Below are 19,369 nucleotides of genomic sequence, written 5' to 3'. Positions count from 1 at the left end.
GAGATGAAATTCCTTTTCTTTTTTCTTTTTAATCATCATCCAAGGAAATGCTTAGAGAGAGGAAGGGAGTGTGACAGAGAGAAACATCAGTTGGTTGCCCTCCGTATGTGCCCTAACCGGAGGTCACATACCGAAATCTAGGTATGTGCCCTGACCAAGAATTAAACGAGCCACCTTTCGGTGCACAGGACAATGCTCAACCAACTCAGCCACCCCAGCCAGAATGAAATTCCTTTTAATATTATAACTTAACATAGGTCTAGGATACTTATAGGCTATTCTTCAGTTCTTTAGAGGGGAAAAAATGATCTTCCCTTAAGATAAAACTTAGTATATTCCAAAGAGGAGGATCCTTCAGGATGGCCATTCTCAAACTTTTTGGACCATCACTCATAGTAAGAAATACATTGTACATTACAACACATATATACAATATTGAAACAAAAGTTTCACAACACTACATTAATCATTGATATATATGATACACCCACATATTTTTTATTCTATTTTCTGTTTTAAAAATGCTGGTCACAACACACCAAATTGATTTCACAACTCACTAATGAGTTGTGTTCTGGAGTTTGAATAGGTATATGCCTTAGTTCATTTGGGCTGCTGTAACAAAATATCATAACCTGGGCAGCTTATAAACAACATAAATTTATTTCTCATAGTTCTGGTGCCTGGGAAGTCCAAGATCAAGGCACCATAAGATTTGGTGTCTGGTGAGGGCCTGCTTTGTAAAGACAGCTGCCTTTCACTGTCACCTTACATGGCAGAAGGGGTAAGTGGTATTTCTTATAAGAGGCGCTAATTCCATTCACGAGGACTCTACCCTCATGGCCTAATCACCTCCCAAAGCCCCCACTTCTGATACCATCCCTTGGGGGTTAGGATGTCAACACTGAATTTTGGGGGGACATAAACACTGAGTCCACTGCAGTACAATAGGCAGGATAATAATTCAGCAGATCTGTCCCCAACAAGTTTAAGTGACAAAAAGAGAAATACCTAAAAGATTAAACAAAATGAAAGAAATTAATCCAGTTTCATTGAAAAAATGTTACATTACAACTCAAAAGAGAAGTGACAAAGCAATAAGAGCCCAGGGAAAACCTCTACAACAAAGGAATCTAAGAACCTCCAAACCACAGAGAGTTAAGATTAGATGCATCGTGTCTATTTTGAAAGCGGTAAATGTCATACTGAAGGCCCTCAAAGGCTATGATAACAGGCTATGGCATTCTGGTAAATGCTGAATGAACCAAAAATAGTAGAGAAAACTACCCAGTATTTAACAAGACTCATCGAGTTCATGATGCCAGTAAAGCTAAAACATAGTGGAGGTAAAACAAGACACTGAATACCCCTCCTCCCACCTATGGAGCAGGAGACAGAGGTCCTGCTGGACATGTAAGAGTGGGGTTTTGGCTTCTGAGAGCCACAGTCCTGTGGCTATGAGTAAGGGTTTGAAGGGAGCTGGCCCTGCCGCATACTAGCCATGTGACTTTCACAAACATTTCTAAACATCTGTTTCCTCATGTGAACAGTAACAGTCACTGCACTGTGACTACATTGCGGTTCTCACAACTAAATGACATAATGCATTAAAAAGTTTAGCAAAGTTCCTGGCATATACTAAACATTCAAAACTCTAGCTGTTATTTCTGAATCAGTCACAAATCAGAGAGTGAAGTCTGGTGCCCAAGTGCAGATGTGGTGGGAAGAAAAGGGAGAGCCAAGATAGGAAACCAAGAAGGCTCAGGACTCAAGGAGTCAGTGCCTAACGGATGGAAGCTTCCACGAGCATCACAGCTTGAGGGAGAAATTCACAGGACAGCAGCAGTTGCTATTTTGTAAAGATAAGACAAGCCTCAGGACATTTGGTCCTGTCAGAAACATCTACCGAGACATTTGGTCTACACTGAAAGGTCCTTGAAATTTGGTCCTGTCCTAAATAAACATCCACGCCAAATGGTCTTTGATGTTTGGTCCTATCCAAAATATCCATGCTTAAGAAAAGATTTCTAGGTTCAAACAGCCCATAATGTTTATTTCTACTTTGGGTTTAAAGGATGAATCCAGAAAAAATACTATCATGTTTACTTGGTCCAATAATTGTGTCGTGTTGTATTGTCAATAATAACCCTTCTTGCCCTGGCTGGGTGGCTCAGTGGAGAGGCAAGAGGAAAATTTGGGCTGATGGAGATGTTCTGTATCTTCATTGTGGTGGTGGTTACATGACTGTATACCTTTGTCAAAACCCATAGAACTGTGTATGTAAGAGAGTCCATTTTACTTACAGATTATGCCTCAATAAACCTGACAAATAAAGAAAGACGTAAATATCATGATATATGACACTCTTTGGTGATTTACTAAAAATACGCCTATTAATTTTGAGGTGACTATCAGTATTTCATAGAAATCATGAAAGCAATTTTCCTAACAAAGTCTAGAACGTTATGTAACTATAGCTTCTCAAAGACAGCTAACCCTAACCACTCATTTGCTATTGTTTCTGTGAACAGCATGTTGGGTACACCTGAAAAGGAGGTGAGAAATGAGATATGGGCCACAATTTGGAAGAATCACATGGAGTTGAAAGTGGAAAGGGGTGAAATGTGAGATTTCCTGTGTGAAAAGCATTTAGTTTAACAATCTTTAAATATACAAGATCTGAATGACTAAAATGTAATCTTATATTTTCAAGGTATATAATAAGTATCCAGGAATTAGATAGCTGCTTATCTTTATGGACCATTTCCTTGTTTGGTTATCTCTGTCACAGTTCATATCACTGAGGGTTGTTATATGCTGGCTTTCATTCATTCATTCATTCATTCGATAATTATTTAATGACTATCTCTATATGCTAAACACTGGGGATGCAGAGGTAAGTAAAACATGAGAGCCCTGCCCTTTGCCTTACATTCTAGAGGTGGAGAGAGAAAAAATGTGGATAAATAAATGCTTTAGGGCGATGGTGAGTCTTACGAAAAAATAAAACAGGGTTATGGGGTATAGAATGACTTTGGGGTGGGCAGAATACTTTGGATAGAGCAGTGAGGTGATCTGAGGAGACAACATTTGCACTGAAAACTGGGGAGTGATGAATGAGTCAGCCACGAGAAGAGATCTGTGAGCAGAGTATTCCAGGCAGCATGGGGAACAAGAGCAAAGGACTGAGACAGAAATGCATTTGGCAATGAACGAGAGCTCCCCATGTGGTCAGAATGCAGTGAACAAGGTGAGAGTGCTAGCACATGAGTCCAGAAAGCAATGCAGGTCTCGGAGCCTTGCAAAGCAGCTCCAGTTTTATTCTAATGGAAATTATCAGAGGGCTGTGATTTTCTTTTAAAAAGTATGTCTGGCTTCTTGAGTGGTGGGCAAGAAGATCAACTTAGAGAACAGTCAGATGACCATTTCAGTCACCTAGGCAAGAGATGAGGGTGGCTTGGCCCAAGGTGGTAGCAGTCATGGTGATGAGAAGAGGTCTGATTGAGGCTCCACTTTGCAGATAGGGCTAACAAGACTTGCTGATGGAATGCATGGGGGTGGTGAGAGAAAGCACTGGGTGCATGGGGATAGAAAATTGGGATAGGAAAAAATTCTGGAGGAGTACCAATAATTGTTATGGTTTTGCTATTTTTGAGATGCACTAGAGAGATAAAAGTAGAGAGGTAAGAAGGCAGTTAAATATTCAAGTGTGGATATCTGGGGAGAGGTCAGGGTTGAACACATAATTTTGTAATTCATCAGCATGTATGTATGTAGATTGTATTTAAAGAAATGAGACTGGATATAATTACCTATGGAGTGAACTTAGGTGCAGAAGAAAAGATGTCCTAGATGGAGACCTGGGGCACTTTAATACTTAGAGGTGGAGTGAGGGGAGAAGTGACCCAGAAAAAACTTCAGTGACATAGGAGGAACATTGAGAACACATGGTAACAGAAGCCAACAGTAGAATGTGGTTCAAATAGAAGAAAATGTTCATCTCTGCCAAATCCTGCACAGAGGTCAAGTTAGAGAGAACTGAGAATTGCCGTTGTATTTGGCAAGGTGAAGTCATTGGTGACAGATCTGATGGTCATTTCAGCAAATGTGATGAACACATGATTAGAGTGAAATGAACAGAGAAAAAGAAGTGAGGAAGTAGAGAGAGCAAGTATAGGCAACTGTTGACAAGTCTCATTTTGAAAGGATGCTGAGCCATGGGACAGAAGCTGGCAAGGATAGGGACTGTAGGGAGAGTTTACTTAAGGACAATACTAATGTATGATGCAGAAAAGGGGGCAGATAATGGAAGGAGTGAAATCCTCAAGTAGGCAGGCCTGGGCTGGCATCCAGAGCCGTAGAAAAGAGGGTATGATTCTCATTGTGAGAGGAGGGAGGACATGCATTCAGTTAGGAAGGTGAGAAAATGGGGTAATTACTGCCTGATGGCTTTTGTTCCTTCAGTGAAGCATGAAGTGAGGTCACCCCTTGAGAATGAGGGATGATGAAGTGTAGGTTTAAGGAGAAAGGAGATGTGAAATAACTTGGAAGAGTCAGAGGGAATGTCGCAATCATACTTGCATCCTACCTACCACAGTGCCTGGCACATCATAGGCACTAAAAAATGTCTGAAGAGTGACTGGAGGTAAAAATCAGAAGAGAAAGGAAGAACTGTGATATGCGTTAAAAACTCACATTTTCATAACAAGGGTGACACATTTGTAGAGTACTTTGGTTTACAAATGGCACAGGGTCTACCTGAATTTATTCAATAAATTCTAGACTACTAGAGGAAGGAGGCATCCTCACAAAAGGAAATTTAGGACAAGATTACTACTTTATAAGGCCACCTTTCCCACTATGCTAATCTTTTTAATGGTGATGGGCTTCTGTCTTTTCATCTTTATATTCTCTGGACATACACAGAACAGTGCTGACCCAAAGTAAGTGCACAATAATGCTTTTTAAAATATATATAAATGACTATAAACATAAGGAGCTTTTAATCCCAAAAAGATTTAAATACATCAGGGATGAAAAGCTGTAGTGGATTATAAAGTTAAATGGATGCTTTAGGGCCACTTTGAGGGAGTCACAAAACTTTGTAAATTTTTTTTTTTTAATTTATTGGGGTGACATTGGTTAATAGGATCATATAGGCTTCAGGTATAGATATCTATGATGCAAGATCTGCTCTGTGTGCCCACCACCCTAACTTAAATCATCTTCCATCACCATATATTAGGCCCCCTTCACCAACGCCCTCCCTTCCCTCTGGCAACTACTACACTGCTGTTCATGTTCATGAGTTTCAGTTTTATATCCCACATGAGTGAAATCACAAGATTCCTAGCTTTTTCAGATTGACTTATTTCACTTGAGCGTAATATTCTCAAGGTCCATCCATGTTCTTACAAATGGCAGTATTTCGTCTTTTTTTATGGCTGAGTAGTACAGTGGTACCTCGGTTTCCCAACGTCTCCGTTGAGGAACATTTCCATTTCTGAACGCCGTAAACTCAGAAGGAAATGCTTCAGTTTTTGAACACGCCTCGGAAGTCGAACACGCCACAGGGCTCCTGCTGAGGGCAAGGCCTTGAGGCCCAGCTGTTGGCTGTGGATCCCTCGGTTTTCCAACGTTTCTGAACTCGAACGGGATTCCGGAGCGGGTACATTCGAAAACCGAGGGACCACTGCATTCCATTGTGTACATGTACCACATCTTTTTCTTTTTTCTTTTTAAAAAATATATCTTTATTGATTTCAGAGAGAGGAAAGGAAAGGGAGAGAGGGAGAAACATCAGTGATGAGTCATTGATCGGCTGCCTCCTGCACACCCCCGACTGGGGATTGAGCCCGCAACCCGGGCATGTGCCCTGACTGGGAATCGAACCCTGATCGCCTGGGATCCTAGGTCGAGCTCAACCACTGAGCCACGCCCGGCAGGGCTACCACATCTTTATCCAGTCCTCTATCACAGGACAGCTTGGTTGTCTCCATGTCTTGGCCACCGTGAATTACGCTGCATTGAACATAGGGGTGCGTATATCTTTTTGAAAACATGTTTTTGAGTTTCCTGGGTAGATACCCAGAAGAGGGATTGCTGGGTCATATGGTAACTCTATTCTGAATTTTTTGAGGAATTGCCAGGATGTTTTCCATAATGGCTTCCAGTCCATCTTCCCACCAACAGTGAATGAGGGTTCCCTTTTCTCTCCAACCTTTCCAACACTTACTGTCTTATCTAACAGTTGTGAAGTGTTACCTCATTGTAGTTTTTATTTGCATTCCCCTAATTGCTAGTGAGGTTGAACATTTTTTCATGTGTCTGTTGGCTGTTTGTATGTCTTCTGGGGAGCAGTGTGTGTTCAGGTCCTCTGCCTATTTTTTAATTGGGTTGTTTTATTTGGTGTTGAGTTTTATGAGTTCTTTATACATTTTGGATATTAAACCTTTGCAGAGCTGTTGTTTGCAAATATCATCTCTCATTCAGTTAGCTGCCTCTTTTTGTTGTATGTGACATTATTTCAAGAATGAAAAATGATCTAAATGGATTTTTGGTCTCACCAATGTGGCTACTCTTATATTTTTCTATAACAGTAATAATATATTTTGTCTTTAGCTAACACTGTTCATTGTGCTACATTCCCAAATGCTTCAGGAACCACATGTCTTGCTGACTCTCTTCCTCAAGGAAGACTAGGAGAGACTTCCTTCTGTCCTATTGGTGAAGTACCACATTCCCCTGTGCCTGATTTGGTAGACCAGCCCAAAGGAGGGCTATACTAAGCAGGCATATTCTCACTCCACTTGACTCCTATGTTAGCTTTTCTTACTCTTCGAGTTGCGTATAGCATGGCCTCCCCATTTCTTGTAACATTGCTTTCTAGATTAAGATACTTGAAAAAAGTAATATAAAGAGGAAAAATATGCTTGGGAATATATAAGGGAAGGAAAGGGAGGGAACGTAGAAACAGAGAAAGGGGGAAAAAGAGAAATCTGATCACTTTAAAATCAGTTACCGTAAGTATAGTCATTCAGTTGAACAATAAACGATGATAAACTTCACAGCTTCAAAAAAACAAAACAAAACAAAAACCATGGTAGAGGGGCAGAAAAGCTGAGAATGTAACTAATTCTGAACTGGTCATTTTACCCTGTAATGATCACACAAGCTATTTTTATGCTGGGGAGAAATGTGTGCCCATATATAGCTGTGGTTTCGTGGTTATATATTACTTCATATCACAAAGGAGAGAGAATATAAACATATTTATTAAGGCTTTTACCAAGAACACTTGGCTTTTCTGATTAGAAATAGTTCAGGAAAAGGGGGAAGGTGGGGTCCGAAACCATGACTCGGTCCTTGTGTAAGTGGCTGGCGCCCTCTGGTGGTTAGACTCCATGTATGAGGATCCTAAAATGCATTTCTGAGGAGAAAAATGCCTTTAGGAAAAATTTAAACTTTTTGGGAAAAACAAAACAAAAAACCTCCACCTTTTTTAATGTCCTGAAGTTTTTTTCAGTGTGCTCTGGCAGCAAAGCCAAATTTTAAAATTGGGGAAAATAAAATATTTGTCTGTAGACATGATTAAGTTATTAAAAATAAGCTGTCTTTGACAAAATAAAATGGCAGTGAAAAAGACAATAGCAATGAGTCCTTTGACAGTAGGTTTCTCCTACCTTTTTGCCAATATCTTCAACCAACTCTAGAGAATTTGCACATGGGAATTTAACCCCAAATGGGTCAATAGGATGCTAATTAATTGCTATTTACATATTAACCAAGGTACTTGGAAAAACATTCAACCAGAAGTCCTTTCCTTATAATTTATTTGTAAAGACTATCCTTTTATTTATGTTACAGTAGCTCTTTGCAGAGCTTGACATTTGTGTGTGTGCAAATTTGCTGCTTAATCCAGTATTAAGCATCATAAAAAAAAATTGTCACTTTGATTCTTTGCTATATTTTTAGTGATCAGTAAAGAGTATGCGTGTTTGATTCAGCTATAGCAATCCAAAGTGATCTTGAGGTAACCATGTCATAAGTTGCTTGATAGCCTAAGGACTGGGGCATTATTTGATAGGCAAAAGCAAGCTGTGGTATTGACAAGATTCTTTGGAAGATAGATTACACTGTTGGTACTGTAGAGGATGGACCAGATCAGGAAGAGGGAAAAAGACCAGTTTGAACAGTCCAAGTGAAAGATGATGGAAGCCTAAATTAGTAAGGCAGAGAGGACAGAAAGATGGGCTAGATTGAAGATACTTCTGAAAGAGAATATTCACTAGTGACCGAATGTGAGGGGCGAGAAGGAAGAAATGAAAATAACTCTGAGCTCCAGCTTGGGGAAATGGATGGATGGTTACACCATTAACTAAAAGCAGGAATCTAGACAACCAGAGTGTTTTGGTGTTTTGTTTATCTAGGTAGTTGATAAATAATAAGGAAGAAAAAGGGGCCATGTATATACTAAACCTGACAAACTCAGGGAAGGCCTGCATGGCAGGCCTTACAAACTCAGAGTCAAGGTAACCACAGAGGGTGTGGTCTGAATTATAAAATTCCTAATAAAAAGTGGGTCATGGTGAGTAGTCATGTCCTAGGCCTGTAGCTTCCTCGACAAAGGTCAATCTTTAACTTTCAAATTGTCTACTGTCTTTGTGTATCTAAGATAACATGCCTTTAAAATATGAGAGTAACCTTCTTCCCAGACCCTTTGAAGGTGCAAAGCCCCCCAGAGCAGGAGACCACATTGCTATCTTGTTGCGCACATACCACCTATCTGTGCTGTAGGTGTTAACTATCCTGTACCCACCAATGTAAAAGGAGTATATGTCTCTCTCTTTACTTTTTTATCCAATATCAGAGATTTCCATGCTTTGGTTTCTCCTGCTTCCCTCATCTACCACCAATGAATTTCATGTAACTACCTTTACATATCTTTGATTCTAATGTATAAAATAAACTGCAAAACTGCCATTCTCTGGAGCATTTTCCTAATTCGTTGAGATGTTGTGTCCTGGTAATTGTCAGTTCAGCTCAAATAAACTCTTGTAAGACTTTTTCTTAGGCTAGATGTTCTTTCATCAACAATAATATAATGTATTTTGTATATCCAGGTAGAGGTGTCCAGGTAACAGTTGAAAATACAAGTTTGGAATTCAAGATTGAGGCTGGCATTGAAGAAACGGATTTGGGCCCTAGCCAGTGCGGCTCAGTAGGCTGGAGTGTCATCCTGTGCACCAAAGGTGGCGAGGGCACATACCGAGGTTTCAGGTTTGATCCTCAATAGGGGCGAGTGTGGGAGGCAGCCTATTGTTCTTTCTCTCTCTCTCTTTTTTTAAATCCTCACCAGAGGATATTTTTCCCATTGCTTTTCAGAGAGAGTAGAAGGGAGAGAGAGAGAGAAAAAGAGCAATGTGTGAAAGACAGCATCGATTGGTTGTCTCCTGCATGTACCCTGACAGGGGCCAGGGATTAAGCCTGCAACTGAGGTACATGCTCTTGGCCGAAATCGAACCCAGGACCCTCAAGTCTGAGGGCCGATGTTCTAACCACTGAGCCAAACCAGCTAGGGCTCAGTCTCTCTCTCTCTCTAAAAATCAATCGATCAATAAAAATAAAAAATGAAAAAAAGAAACAGATTTGGAAGTCAATGTCTATAAATGAAATCATGAGAATGGATGAGGCCGTCAAATAAGCACACCAGAGAGAAACGAATAGGCCAAGAAAATCACATTTAAGGCAGTGAGGGACCCTAAGATAAGAATTATCAGAATTAGAAGGACCTTTGAGAAGATCAGAGAGGAGAGACCATCAAACCATGGTTGTGGACAGTGTCAAATGGGGCAGAGAAGGCAAGATGACTGTGCATTAAAAACCAGCCATTGTGACCTAGATGGTTTGGCTCAGTGGTTAGAGTGTCGGCCTGCGGACTGAAGGGTCCCAGTTCAATTCCGGCCAAGGGCACGCACCTCAGCTGCAGGCTCGATCCCCGGCTCTGGTCAGGGCGTGTGGGGAGGAACCAATTGATGTCTCTCACACATTGATGTTTCTCTCTCTCTCTCTCCCTTCCGCTCTCTCTGAAAAGAAATGGGAAAAAAGTATCCTCGGGTGAGGATTAAAAAAACCCCAAAAACAAACAAAAAAACAAGAAAAAACCCCAGCCATTGTGCAATGAATTCAAAGGTTAAAATAATTACCATTCAAAAACAGGCAAAGAAATAAGCGTACTGATTAAGGTAATACAATATAGCTAATATGAATTCTAAAAGCTTGTCAAAATTCTCTTGTACTAGAATTTAGATGTATTAAATATTGGTTGCATGTTCTCGTTATACACTCATGCACACATGCACACACACTTTTCTAGTAATAGAATTGGATCTGTATTTTCATTAAACAACTTTTATTTTAACATGGGGAAATGGCTTATTGAGCTCTGTTATTCAAGGGAAAATTACTTGAACTAAAAGCTTTCTGACTTCCTAACTACGTTAGACAGTGTTCCTATTGCATAATGCTGAAGCTGTTAACTTCTCAAATGAATCACAATATGAGGATATCCAAATTTAATGAGGTAAATGGAATTATGGCCAGACTGCAAAAATATTATCGAGAAATACATTTAAATCACTGAACATTTAGCTGATTTGGTTATTAGGTTAAAATGATTCTACTGTTGTAGCACATTTCTATTTTGTCCATTTAAAGAAGAGAGAATTAGCATGTTGTACTTGAGGCTGCTGAAATGCTTACGCTGTAATAACACTGTTGGCATCAAGAGAGATTTGGCTCAGGTTTTAGATCTCAGTTCAGTAAATTTTGTTTTAAAGGTTTTCATTTCCCTTTCCCCAAAATTTACCGAAGCCATAAAACAGAGAAACTTATTGAAAATAGTGTTTTATAAACTGTTAAATTATTTGTATTTATTTATTTTTATTTACTGGGGTGACATTGGTTAATAAAAGAATATAGGTTTTAGGTGTACAATTCTATAACACATCATCTGTATATTGTACTGTGTGTTCACCAACACATAAACTGTTAAATTATGGTTTAACTGTCAATAATTACAAGTGAATAAAGCCAGACAATATGCTGGATTTTTTTTTAAAGTGAACAGAATAATTTTGAAGAATTGGTTAAACTCAGATGATACAATTGAAACAGAATTTTAAAACAAAGTCTACACAAAACCACATACTTATTTTATATTGATGGCTCACAACTAGATTATATATTCTTTGACGGTAGTTGATTATATATTTCAAATTTTAAGGTCCCAGCCTAGTGCTATGAGAATAGTAAGTGCTCAATTATTGAAACCTTTGTTGGCATAATGATAAATGTCATAGGCAGAATTCTAAAAGATGCCCCCCCTAGGTTCCTGTCCCCCCAGTTATTCAATCGAACGCTACTCTTAAGTACTGCCATGAAGGGACTTCGCTGACACAACACAATTAAGTTTACTAGTCAGTTGACCTTAAGAAAGGGAGATTATCTAAGTGGATTTAACCTAGTCACATGAACCGCTAAAAGTAGAGAATATAAAAAAAAGTAGAGAACATTCTCCACATGCTGCAGAAGGAAAAAGGCAGAAGAGAGAGGAAGCACCAGGAAGATTTGACTCTCTGTTGCTGGCTTAAAGATGAAGGGATACACATGTCAAGGAAACAGAGGTTATACCATATTCATGGATTGGAAGAATTAACATCATTTACAATGTCCATACTACCCAAAGCAATCTATAAATTCAATGCAATCACTATTAAAATACCAATAGCATATTTCACAGATCTAGAACAAACACTTCGAAAATGTATATGGAACCAAACAACACCTCGAACAGCCACGGCGATCTTGAGAAACAACAAAGCTGGAGGGATCACAATACCAGATATCAAGTTATACTAGTTATACTACAAAGCCACTGTGATCAAAACAGCCTGGTGCTGGTACAAGGACAGACATATAGATCAGCGGAACAGAACAGAGAACCCAGAAATAGACCCATGCCATTATGGTCAATTAATATTTGACAAAGGAGGCAAGAATATACAATGGAGTAAAGACAGTCTCTTCAATAAATAGTGTTGGGAAAACTGGACAGATATATGCAAAAAAATGAAACAAGACCACCAACTTACACCATACACAAAAGTAAATTCAAAATGGATAAAAGGCTTAAATGTAAGAAATGAAACCATAAAAATCCTAGAGGAAAACATAGGCAGCAAAATCTCCAACATCTCATATAGCACTATGTTTGCTGATACATCTCCTGGGGCAAGAGAAACTAAGGAGAAAATAAACAAATGGGACTGCATCAAAATAAAAAGCTTCTGCACAGCAAAAGAAACCATCAACAAAACGAAAAGGGAGTTCACTGTATGGGAGAACATATTTGCCAATGACACATCGGATAAAGGGTTACTATCCAAAATATATAAGGAACTCATACAACTTAACAAAAAGAAGACAAACAATCCAATTAAAAAATGGGCAAAGGACCTATATAGACACTTCTCCAAAGAGGACATACAAATGGCTAAGAGACATGAAAAAATAACCATCATCAGAGAGATGCAAATTAAAACCACAATGAGGTATCACTTTACACCTGTCAGAATGGCTGCCATCAACAAGTCAATGAACTACAAGTGCTGGTGAGGGTGTGGAGAAAAGGGCACCCTAGGGCACTGCTGGTAGGAATGCAGACTGATGCAGCCACTATGGAAAGCAGTATGGAGTTTCCTCAAAAGATTAAAAATTGACCCGCCATTTGACCCAGTGATCCCACTTCTAGGAATATATCCTAAGGAACCTGAAACATCAATCATAAAGAACTTATACACCCCTATGTTCGTAGCAGCGCAATTTAAAGTAGCTAACATCTGGAAACAGTCCAAGTGCCCATCAGTAGATGAGTGGACAAAAAAGCTGTGGCACATTTACACCATGGAATACTATGCAGCTGTAAAAAAGAAGGATATTTTTATCCTTTGGCAAAGCATGGAGGGAACTAGATAATATTATGCTAAGTGAAATAAGTCAGTCAGAGAAAGACAAGTCGCACATGATCTCACTTATATGTGGAATATAATAAACAAAATAAACTGATGAAAAAATGGATCCAGAGACATAGAAGCATGGAACAGACTGAACAACCACAAGGAGCTGAATTCTGACAACCACCTGAATGAGCCTGGAAAAAGATTCTTCCCCAAAGCCTGCAGAAAGGATCATAGCCCCAACAATACCTGAATTTTGGCCTCATAAGACCCTGAACAGAGAATCTTGCCACTTCGTGTCAGACTTCTGACCTACAGAAATATGAGATAGCTCTGCCAGTGTGGTTTAGTGGTTGAGCATCGACCTAGGATCCAGGAGATTTCGGTTTGATTCCCAGTCAGGGCACATGCCCAGGTTGTGGGCTCGATCCTCAGTAGAGGCTGTGTAAGAGGCAGCCGATCAATGGTTCTCTCTCATCACTGATGTTTCTCTCTCTCCCTCTCCCTTCCTTTCTCTGAAATTAATAAATATATATTTAAAAAAAGAGAAAGAAGTGTGAGATAATAAACGGGTACTGTTTTAAGCCTCCATTACAAATTTGTGATACTTTGTAGCAGTAGAAAACTAATACAAAAATCAAACAAACATGAAATTTTTCCCCATGTAAGATCTTAAAATAAGATCCTGCTGAAACCGAGGATCCTTATGACTTTGATTAAATTTAGCTTTAAGCCTTGGCCAGTGTGGCTCAGTTGGTTGGAGCATTGTCCCCTACACCAAAAGTTGGTGGGTTCAATTCACAGTCAGGGCACATACCCAGGCTTTGGGTTCAATCCCCAAAGGGGGGCAATCGATCCATGTTTCTCCCTTACATCGATATTTCTCTCTCTCTCTCTCTCTCTCTGTCTTTCTCTCTCCCCCTTCCTCCCTCTAAAACTTTAAAAAAAAAAAAAAAATTAGTTTTAAATCCTAGCTCTAGAAATCAACTCTATATACAAGGGTTAGCAAAAGTAGGTTTACAGTTGTGAGTACAGAAAACACAGAGTTTACTCGAGTATTATTATTTATTTATCATTGTATTATTTACTTGTACTATAACTATAAACCTACTTTTGCCAATCCCTTATATCTTCCTTAGAGCTAGCCTTTTCCCTGGATAATCAGCAACCCTCCAGGCAGCAGAAGACAATAACCAGGACCTGACTAATGGTCACAGGCCCTGACCTCTGGCAGGCTACAGATAACATCTTGACCTAAATTATGTTTCAGCTCCTGAGCCCTAAGGTGGAATGAATCCTGCTACTTTCCCATGAGACTGATGCCAGAGCAGACCTTAGAGCTGTCCCCAAGACCTGAAGAAATGACTTATTTCCCTTACCTCACCTCCAACCAGTCAGCTTCCAGCATGACCCCAAACCCCCCTAGGTCATGGTGCCTTGTGATCCTGCCCTACATAATCTGTGACCTACACATCATCCGGGAGTTGTGTCTTTAGAGCATAAGCTCCCCATTCTCCGGATTGGCCAAATTAACATTAAACTATATTTCTTTCTACACTGCAAATCCCTGCTTGTGCCTTTCTTCGGGCCAGTGCTCATAGACAGATGGACTCAAACATTTGGGTCCTGGTAACAATCTTTGGCGACTAAGATGGGACCATTTCTGCCTGTAGATTTGCCAGCCCCCACCTAGCAGCTGCCTGGACCCATTTGGTCTGGAGGCTGGAGCTGGGACAATTCCCTATGACTGAGTACTCTTGACTATGGTGCTTCTTGTTTGCAGTAGGAGAAACAAAAAAGTCAGGATATCCTCTGTGGTTTTGTTTGAAGGTATCTGCTGTTGAAGAACCTCACTGACGATCCCAGGGACATTCCCCCTATTACTCTGGATCAGGTCCTTGAGGGACTCATTTAACTTGGTTTGGGGCTCCCCTTACCAGTTGTACTAGGGAAGGGACCCTGAGAGGTTACAATTAGCAACTAGGATTGGTTACTAGAACTGTATCTGTAATTTGTTGAGTCTGTGTCTCATCATGTGGAAAGGGGGGCAAATTTCGACTGCATTTCAGCAGACCCTGAAGGAGCTGGATGTTCAATATTGAGCTGGCCTAAATCAAGGAAGCTGTTCACCTCATCTGGACCACATTGAGTGGATCTTGTGTTCATTCACTTTGAGGGAATAATAATCAGGATCCCAGGCACAGCAGGAAGTTTGAGCCACCTGACCCTACTGTCTTAATTATTGTGTCTAACTTGTCACCAGACAGACTTTAGAAGTATATAAGGTTTGAAAATACAGTTTTTGAAGGAATCAAGGATGGTAGTTTTGTTCTAATAAATGTTAGTAAACTCTGGACAGAAAAAGATACAACTAAGGACTAAGGAAGTGGTAGAAGGTCTGTGGAAAGTAATTGTGAGAAAAGATATTGCCATGGGGAACAATATGTCTAACTTGGTCCCCCAATCCAGCCCCTGGGTGCATCTTACAAAACTGGGCCATGTTTAGCTATGAATCAGTGAGGAGAAAGAGAATGCTCTTCCTTTGCAATTTGGCATGGCCACAATATAATTTAGGATCAGGCAAACATTTGCCAGAAAATGGGTCCTTAAATTATACTACCATTTTACAGGATGAGTTATTTTGTAAAAGAGAGGGGAAAATGGGATAAAATCCCTTATGTAGAAGCATTTATGCTTTATATCAAAATAAGCCTGCTCAAATGAAATGTAAAATTATGGTACAGTGAACAGGTAAGCTAGTTAGGCCAGTTTTGCTGGAGTCACCTGAGAATGAGGCTGACACATTCTTACTCCGGCGTGAAGCCCATGGCTGCCTCGGCTCCACCACCATGGTGGGGGTGCAGTGCAGCTCCTCCTCCATAACCTCCAGCGGGAGAAGGCTCTCTAGGTCCTGGGAGTGGCCTCCCCCTCCTACACCCAAATGGGTACTAGATTTGGTTAGGAGTTTCCTCCAATCCAGACAGGGCAATTCCCATTAAGACAGGTGCCAATAGGACTTGATGTCAATGGACAACAGGCAGGGACGGTCTGGATGTACACTCCCTTTTTGACTGCATACCTTTTTAATTGGAAGAATAATATGCCTGCCTGCAGGGCAAATACAATAAAGACAGAAAGCCTTCACCTCGCATAACCCTAATTGGATAGACATCCAACATTTAATACCCTCCTCATGGCTGAGGAAGGAAGGGTTGTCTTAAATAAGGCCAGAGAAGAGGTTAACTGCCTTCACAATGAGACACCCCAGAACCCAGCATGGGCAGAGGCTTCAGTTGCCATCCCCACTACCAATCCATGATGGAATGTCTACAATAGGGACCAAACTTGAGCATTATCAAGAATGTATCCTAGTGGAATTAAGGAAGGGAATGCCCAAACAGAGGAATTTCAATAAAGTCCAGCAGCTAAAGCAATGACCAGATGAGAATCCTTCAGAATTCTCAGAACAGATCTTTGAGGCCTATCGCCAATATACTGATGTGGACCAAGGGCCCCTGAGAATTTAAAGGCTGTGAAGATGTCCTTCATTGCACAAAGTGCCTCTGACATTCAGAAAAAGCTTCAGAAGACAGAGGGTGACTTTTGAATGCCTATGTCACAGCCAGTAGAAACTGCTTTTAAGATCTTCAATAACGCCCGGCCAGCATGGCTCAGTAGTTGAGCATCAACCTATGACCCAGGAGAATGCGTTTCAATTCCATGTCAGGGCACATGCCCGGGTTGCGGGCTTGATCCCCAGCAGGGGGAGTGCAGGAGGCAGCCGATTGATAATTTTCTCTCATCGTTGATGTTTCTATCTCTTTCCCTCTTCCTTCCTCTCTCTGAAATCAATTAATCAATAGATAAAGAACTGCCTTGCATATTTTGTCCAGTTTTATAACTGTGTAGGACACGAGGGTAAAAACCAATACCAAGTATCCCATCATGGCTGGAGGTAAAAGATTATCTACCCAAAGTATATTCTTAGCCACTTTTATAAATTATCTCTTTAATGGGATTATATATATATAGAAAAATGGTTAATGTAAATAAGTTTTAATAATGTGGGAAAAAATCAATAGGGATTAAGGAATGAGAGAACTGAGAGAATTAAGAAATTGTCAGAGAGTGGGGATGTTGAAATGTAAGAGTTCACAGATGAAACATGACAATAAGCTCCTGATACAGTCACAAGAATGGATGGCTGAAACATAATAATCTAATCTCTACATTTTACAGAAAGAGAAAAGGGTATTCTAGTAGCCATCAGATTGTGATCTTTGATGGCAAGAACTGGGTGAATGATGATGGAAAATAAGCAAACCATTCAAACAAAAATGGAAACAGAAAAGTAGGAAAAGAAAGTTTTGAGAAAAGATAATGAATATTAGATAAATTTAAATTTTTCTTTAAAAAAAATCCAGGGTTATCCAGGGAATTTTTCTGGGTAGGCAAGTGAAAATATAAATCTATTGTAAGGAAGAGATGAAGCTATAGATCTGAAGGTTATTACCATAAAGATTCTTATTGACGCAACAGTTCTGGCTGCGATTATCTAAAAAGAACATATATCTTTAGAAGAAGAAAGATCCAACATAGAAACCTCAGGAATCCCAATATTTTAGAGGGAAGCAGACAATCAGACTAAGAATGGATGTTCAGAGAAGCAAAAGGCAATGTAAAGAAGAAATTGATATAGCAGTTAAGAATAGGAATTCTGGCATCAAATACTTGGTTCAAATCCCAGCTGTTATACATGACCATGAGAAAAATTACTTAACCCTTCCGTACCTGTTTTCTGTAAAAATACAGAAGTGATAAATAACAGTATTTGCCTGATGACAGACAAATTGCGATGGCTCTGGGGCTCATTCTGCCCCCAACCCCTTGCCCTCTCAAACTTTTACTAGTAAAGATCAACAAGTTTAAATTAGCACAACCCTTTCTAACAAGGCTACTTACCCTACAAGGAAGTTTCTGGTGCACAGTTGCACAGATATTCCCTGCCCCGTCCCAACCTAATAAATATGAGAATATTATGGAGGCAGGGTTCCTCTCTACTGCAATTTTGGTCATTGTGCATGCAGACTATGATTGACCTAAACTATAGAATAAGAGTCTGGGCATTATGTGTACTCTCCTACTCCTCTCCATGTTAAGCTTTTCCTAAATAAACTACACCCTGTGATACTATAGTGCTGTGTTCCATGACCTCTTTGCAAGATATTTCCTTATGAGGTTGTTGTAAAGATTAAATAAATGAATATTTGTAAAGTGTTTAGTATATAGTAAGCATTAGGTAAAGGTTGGCTCTTTGTTTTTAAAAGGAGAGTCAGGAAGAACTAGCAGTGCTCTAGAGTCAAAGAGATATCAAAGGAAAGCTAGGAAACAATGTCAAATGCTACAAAAAATTAAAGAATGAAAACAGGACACTAGGTATGGCAACACAGTAATAGGAGTGAAAGTCAGGTTATATCAGGTTAAGGACTGAGTGGGAAGTAAACAGTAAAACAGGAGTATAGACTAGTTTTTCTATGAAATTTGCTAGCAAGAGAAAAGACAAAGTACATTGGTTAGGGCTTTTTTGCTTGCAAGTGACAAAAATCCAATTTGAATTAGCTTAAGTAAACAGCTTACTGTAGAATATTGTGGTGTCTCAGAATGTAAGGTCAGTAGTGTGGCTGAGTCTCCCAAACATGTGGAACTGGGGATCATTAGTATTCTGTTTCTCGTTCCTCTCTGTAAGTTTGCTCCATTGTCTCTCCTCCTTTTTCCAGACTGGTTGCTTTGCTTCTTTGGTCCATGGTAGGAAACATGGCCATCGAGAGCTCTGGAGCTTTGCATTTTACAGTTCAGGCCCACAGAGAGATGTATGGAGTTTGATATATCCTTTTTTTCAGTTCCAGTTTCAAAAGTCTTTAAAAAGGACTCTGGCTCTACTTATATTAAGTGTCTAATCCTGGGTGAATCAACTATAGCCAGTGATTATAGAGGTTAATGGATTAGAGCATAAATGGCTATTCCTATTGCAACTATATGAATCCAGTGGGATGTGGAAAAGACAAAATAATAGCATGCACTACAAGGAGACAGCATTTTCTTGAGGGGTAGGTAATATAAAGGTGGGGATTTTGGTGGTGGTGTTTTTTAGGCAAGGTAAGGGATTTGAACATGTTTATATGAATGGAAGCAGTCAAAGGATTGGGATGAAAGGTATCCAATAAGTGGGTTACTTAATAGAATAAAGTTTTAGGCTAGTCAAAGGGAAAGAAGCCTTTATGAGATAGGAAGGAAGAAAATATCAATGCATACTAACATAGGAAGGTCTAGGAACATGAAGAAAACTGAGGGAG

This window comes from Miniopterus natalensis, chromosome 9, assembly GCF_054644295.1.
Source record: "Miniopterus natalensis isolate mMinNat1 chromosome 9, mMinNat1.hap1, whole genome shotgun sequence".
NCBI lineage: Eukaryota > Metazoa > Chordata > Mammalia > Chiroptera > Miniopteridae > Miniopterus > Miniopterus natalensis.
This window is presented reverse-complemented; position numbering follows the sequence as displayed.